The sequence below is a fragment of the Urocitellus parryii genome, chromosome 2, assembly GCF_045843805.1.
Source record: "Urocitellus parryii isolate mUroPar1 chromosome 2, mUroPar1.hap1, whole genome shotgun sequence".
Classification (NCBI taxonomy): domain Eukaryota; kingdom Metazoa; phylum Chordata; class Mammalia; order Rodentia; family Sciuridae; genus Urocitellus; species Urocitellus parryii.
In genome coordinates, this window is record NC_135532.1 from 91261789 (window position 1) to 91268031 (window position 6243).

Genomic DNA, 6243 nt, shown 5'->3' on the forward strand with positions numbered 1-6243 from the left:
CAGATGTCTGTGCCAGTCAGACACTGGACACAGTTTCTAGTGTCATTTTCAGTATTTGTATAAGCAAGAATACAAAAAAAAATCCCAATCTTGCCCTGCCAAATATCATTTATCCTGATGGAGATTATTATTCCTTCTATTGAGAAGAAGCCAAAAAGCAGAAGGGGAGAAAGAAATAAATTTGATCTACTCTTGTGTCTTTGCCTTTTTCTCTTAAGATATTGGAGTTAACCTCTAAATCTTAGATAAGGATGTGGATTTTCTTCTTAAATGAAGAAGCAGATGTCAGGAAATTTACCTCTTCAAATAATTTCCTTGCTGCAAATTCCTGTGCCTTACTATTCCCTTTGGATCTTAGAATTGGGCACTTTAGCCTGGCATGGTGTTTCTTGCCTGTAATCTCAGCAACTCATACAGGAGGATCACAAGTTCAAGGCCAGCCTCATCAACTCAATGAGATCCTGTCTCAAAACAAAACTAAAAAGGACTGGGAATATAGCTTGTAAAAGGGCCCTGAGTTCAATCCCCAGTACCAAAAAAAAAAAAAAAAAAAATCAGGCATTCACATGAGTGTTACCCAAAACTTCTGACATGCAATAGGTCCAAAAATTAAACCACATGCCAGGTTAAAAGCAAAACAAAGTTGTTTTGCAGAATATTATTCATTCAAAGACCAATAAACCATTAGCTGGGAAGATTCTTCATCCAGATTTTTTCTTCTCCTCTTTCACAGGCCTGCTAAGGGCATGAGGATGCTTCTCATCTACGGTCACATGATCTGAATGTGGTGGCTACTTGCTATCAAGTTCTCTACACTTGATGCTTGTTCCTGGCAGAGCACTCTCACCATAGAGGTTTTCTGTGTCTTCATTGTCTGAATAGGATCATATGTACCTTTGGGGAGCACAGGGATGGATGGAAGAAATGGAGGAGCAAATACTGGAGTCTAGAAGGTCACTGGTAGCAGAGGAGAGGGATGGAATAAAGAATACTAACCAAGGAATTTGAAAAAGTTTTCATAATCCTGTATTTGACCCTGGTATTTATACCAATAATATGTATAAAAGTTTAATGTAATATATAATCTGCACTTTCTAGTCCCCTATAAACTCCTTACTGAGATGAAAATCCTTGTCCTGCTAACCACAAAATGTGACAGTTAGGTTACAGGGAACAAAATATTAAATTGTCTTTTCAAGATTGAAATTTCTTATGAATATTACTGAATGACTTACATGTGGTCATAGTCACTTAGATGGCAGCAGGCTCAAACTTATCAAAGAAGATTTAGGATGTAGACAGATGCTGACAGAATGCATCATGTGGCATTGGTGCAAAGGATGCATGATGTATGTCTTGGAATATCACTGTGAAAAGAATGTCCACTGTAACATGAGATTGACCCAAATTTAAGCCATCACCTCCTCAACCATTTAATAGTGCAAAATACTTCTGTCTTCTGTCTCAGAGAATTTTATGAGCTGATTGGAGTGATCCATAAAAAGAGGGTTCAGGGACTTCAAATATGCTCCAGAGGCCTTTATTTTTAATTTGATATTTTTAGATATACATGATAATAGAATGCATTTTGACATTTAATGCATACATAGAGTACAACCCATTCCAATTAGGATCCCATTCTTGTGGTTGTACATGATGTGGAGTCACACTGGTTGTGTAAAGTTACATCTGATTAATTCTACTGTCTTTCTATTCCTATTTCATCATCCCATCTCTTCATTCCCCTTTATCTAATCCAATGAACTTCTGTTCTTCTCCTCCCTCACCTCCTTGTTGTGGGTTAGCAACCACATATCAGAGAGACTTTTGGCCTTTGGGTTTGGGGGATTGGCTTATTTCACTTAGCATGATAATCTCCAGTTTCATCCATTTACTGGTAAATTACATAATTTTATTCTTCTTTATGGTGTATATATACCACATTTTCTTTATTAATTCATCTGTAAAAGGCACCTAGGTTGGTTTCGTAGCTTGTCTATTGTGAATTGAGCTGCTATAAATAAACATTGATGTGGCTGCATCACTACAGTATGCTGATGTTAAGTCCTTTGGGTATAAACTGAGGAGTGGGATAACTAGGTCAAATTGTGGTTCCATTCCAAGTTTTCTGAGGAATCTCTGTACTGCTTTCCAGAGTAGTTTGCACCAAAAAAAAAAAAAAACAAATTGCAATCTCACCAGAATTGTATGAGTAAACTTTCCCCCCCACATTCTCACCAACATTTATGTTACTTCTATTCTTGATAATTGCCATTCTGACTGGAGTGAGATAGAATCTCAGTGTAATTTTAATTTGCATTTCTCTAATTATTACAGATGTTGAAACTTTTTTCATATATTTTTTGACCAATCATATTTCTTCTTCTGTGAAGTGCCTGTTCAGTTCCTTTGCCCATTTATTGATTGGATTATTTGGGCTTTTTGGTGGAAAGTTTTTTAAGTTCTTTGTACACCCTGGAGATTAATGCTTTATCAGATGCCTTCTTGATGACCCAACTTTTATGATTGTATTATTCTTATGCAAATCTGCTCTATCCCCCCACTCTGCAGAAGAAAGAGCTGGGACTGTCAGGGAAACTGGCTCTCTCCTTTTTTTTTTTTTTTTGTTTTTTTTGTTTTTTTGTTCTTGGAAGCAAATAAAGCAAAGCTCACTCACCTTTGTCTCTTCTAGGCCTGCCCCTTTGTAGACCATAGGAAGAAAGATGTCTGGAAGACAGAAGCACATATGGAAGACTAGCCACTCTCATCCTAGCTTTTACCTCAGGGTAAAAGCTAGGATGAGAGATATTCTGGTTATCACACAGCAACAGCAAATCCCATTGGAAGAGGTGGAGGCTGGGGCTCCTCTTTCATGCAAGCTGCCTTCTAAAGGAGTGAAGAATCAGGGAACTTTTTTCTCTCACTTCCTGGTAAAAGATCTTAATTCTAGGTAATCTGCTTCAAGGGTAAATAACAACATCTATAATCCTTCTTAGTTGTTTTAGAAAAGACACGGTAAACTATAAATTACTGTAAAGAAGTGAACAAAGGAGACACACAAACACACACACATTTCTCAAATGTTACATAGCTCATCATTACCATGACTACGTTATGATTTAGTATTCCTTTAGTCACAAGTGCTAGATAACTGAGATAAGTCCAGGCTAATATAAACACAGAGTCATTTTCTTCAAGGACATCACCATGGAAACTAGATAGTGCACCCTCATAGTTATCTTAATACCTTCAAGGAGAAATTTCTGGGCATTCCAAGTTGGTCCTGTTGGGAAAGGCTGGGAGAGTAACCTGGGAGAGTGCCTGTTACCCCCTGGGAGTTTTGCTCACCAGAGGAACACTTCCCTATAAATCCCCACAGTCAGAATACCTACAAATTACAATGAAATAGCTATACTGAGATGTCTTAGAAGATACTGAGTTCTGGGCTAGGGTTGTTGCTCAGTGGTAGAGTGCTTGCCTAGCATGTGTGAAGCATTGCATTCAATTCTCAGCATTGCTTACAAATAAATAAAATAAAGGTCCATTGACAACTAAATATTTTTTTAAAAGAAGCTGCATTAGTTTTAAATCTTTTGGATATATAATGAGGAGTGGGATAGCTCAGTCATATTGTGGTTCCATTCCTAGTTTTTTGAGTAATCTCCATTCTGCTTTCCAGAATGGTTACACTGATTTTCAGTCCCACCAACAATGTGTGAGTGTACCTTTTTCCCCACACCCTCACAACAGTTATTGTTATTTGTATTCTTGATAATTGCTATTCTGACTGGAGTGAGATAGTCCAGAATATACAAAGAACTCAAAAAAATTAACTCCCCCCCCAAAAAAATAAAACACAAATAACCCAATTAACAAATGGGCAAAAGAAAACTAAATAAATACTTCTCAAGAGAAGAAATACAGATGATTAACAAATACACGGAAAAATGTTCAACATCTCTGGCAATCAGGGAAATTCAAATAAAAAGTACATTAAGATTTAATCTCACTAATTCATAATATTTTTAACCATTGTAGTATTGTGTAGAGATATATCACTGTGGTTTGTTGTTTTCATGTCTATTTTCCTGATGACTTGAGCTGATTTTAATAGATTATTTTAATTTCTTTACCTTCCTGCTAACCTCTTTCTTTTTTTTATTAGTTACACATGACAGTACAATGATCTTGACATATCATACATTTCAATCAAATGGGGTATAATTTCTCATTTTTCTGAGTGTACAGGTTTCAGAATCACATTGGTCATACAATCATACATACAGCAAAACTAGTGTCTATTTTATTCTTCTGCACTTCCTATCCCCCCTTCCCCTCCCCTCCCTTCCCAAGACTTCTCCCTACCCAATCTAATGTGACTCACTTCTTTTTTTCCCCCTCACATCATCATACATGTATTCTGTATAACGATGTGGGTCTCCTTCCATCTTCCGTGCAATTCCCCTTCTCCCTCCCTCCCCCCCCACCTCTCTTCCCTATTTAGTGATAATCTTCTTCTCATGCTCTTCCTCCCTATCCCATTTTGAGTCACCCCCTTTATATCAGAGAAGACATTCGGCATTTGTTTTGGGGAGATTGGCTAACTTCACTTAGCATAATCTGCTCTAATGCCATCCATTTCCCTGCAAATGCCATGATCTTGTTATTTTTTAGTGCTGAGTAATATTCCATTGTGTATAAATGCTACATTTTTTTATCCATTCACCTATTGAAGGGTATCTAGATTGGTTCCACAGTCTAGCTATTGTGAATTGTGCTGCTATAAACATTAGTGGCTGTGTCCCTGTAGTATGCTCTTTTTAGGTCTTTTGGGTATAGTCCAAGAAGGGGAATAGCTGGGTCAAATGGTGGTCCCATTCCCAGCTTTCCAAGGGATCTCCATACTGCACCAATTTGCAGTCACACCAGCAATGTATGAGTGTACCTTTTTCCCCGCATCCTCGCCAGCACTTGTTGTTGCTTTTCTTTTGCAGTGCTGAGGACCAAACCTAGAGTCTCAACACATGCTAGGCATGTGCTCTACTACTGAGCTACACCCCAGCCCCATTCCTTTATCTTCAGTTGTAAAGTACTTGTTCAAGTATTTTTAATTGAGTTCTTTTCCATTTTTCTTTCTTTTAATTAAACACTTACTTTGAGATAACTGTACATTCATATGCAATTATAAAAAACAATACAAAGGGGGATGTTGTGATTTTCATTCTTGGTGTTTAGATGTTGCAGTTGTTGAGACAAGATGCTGCAAAATCTGCTGGGGTTTCCTCAGATTGCCCAAAGGACCATCAGCATGGTTTCACACAGGCACTTTGAAAATAAATTTCCAGAGAAACAAAAGCTGTTTCAGGAGGATAATGGAACTTCAGTGCATCTAAAGGATGGGGTAGCTGATGCCCTGCTATATAGAGCTATCATGAGTCTTAACAGTTGGTGGAACAGCATATGTCATATCAGTTGGCTGTAGCTTCATTTCCCAAGAAGTAGAATTGACTACAGTCATCTCAGCAATCATTGGTTTAGTTTAATTCAGCTCTCTATGGACAAGTAATCAGAAAAATAACTGAGATCTTCTTTGGGGATCAATATTTATTGACTTGTACTAACTGCCAACAATAAAGCAGGTTTTACCATGAAGGAAAAAAAAAGAAACTATACAGAAGGTCTCATGTATCCTTTGCCTAATTTCTCCTAATTGCAACATCTTGCAAAACTGAACTCTAATATCACAACCCAAGATATTATAATTGATACAGTCAAAATATATCATGTTTACATCATCACAAATATCCCACATTTCTACACCCATCTACCTCTCACCATAGCCCTCTAATCAAGTCACTTGAATCACTAAAACAGAGAGTTATGGTCCTTCAACCACATTAGACTTGAGTAAATTTACAGATTTAAAGCTCCTTTGATAAAAGTGAGACCTTGTCCCTTTGAGGAAAGACCTCATTACACTGCCAATATTTATTCTCTTAATCTTCCTCCCAGCCTTTCCCAACAGGACCAAGAACCATTACCAGAGTGACTGTTCACACCAAGGGACACTGACTTTGAACTGAAACTAATTCCAGGATACACAAAGTATGGTCCACCACTAGACAATCACTAGTTTTTAACTCAGTCCTTCTCACAGTGGGTCCAGTGGGTCTCTGAAGACATCCAATGGTTATTTCCCCAATTCTGAAGGCACAATTGTACTCAGATTGACAAATCCCACAT

General features: G+C 37.6%; 1 pseudogene; it reads left to right on the top strand.

Moving 5' to 3' along the window:
* The first annotated feature begins 5257 nt into the window (after window positions 1–5257).
* LOC113177684 (cytochrome c oxidase subunit 7A2, mitochondrial pseudogene) lies at window positions 5258–5502 on the top strand (annotated as a pseudogene).
* Window positions 5503–6243: the final 741 nt, after the last annotated feature.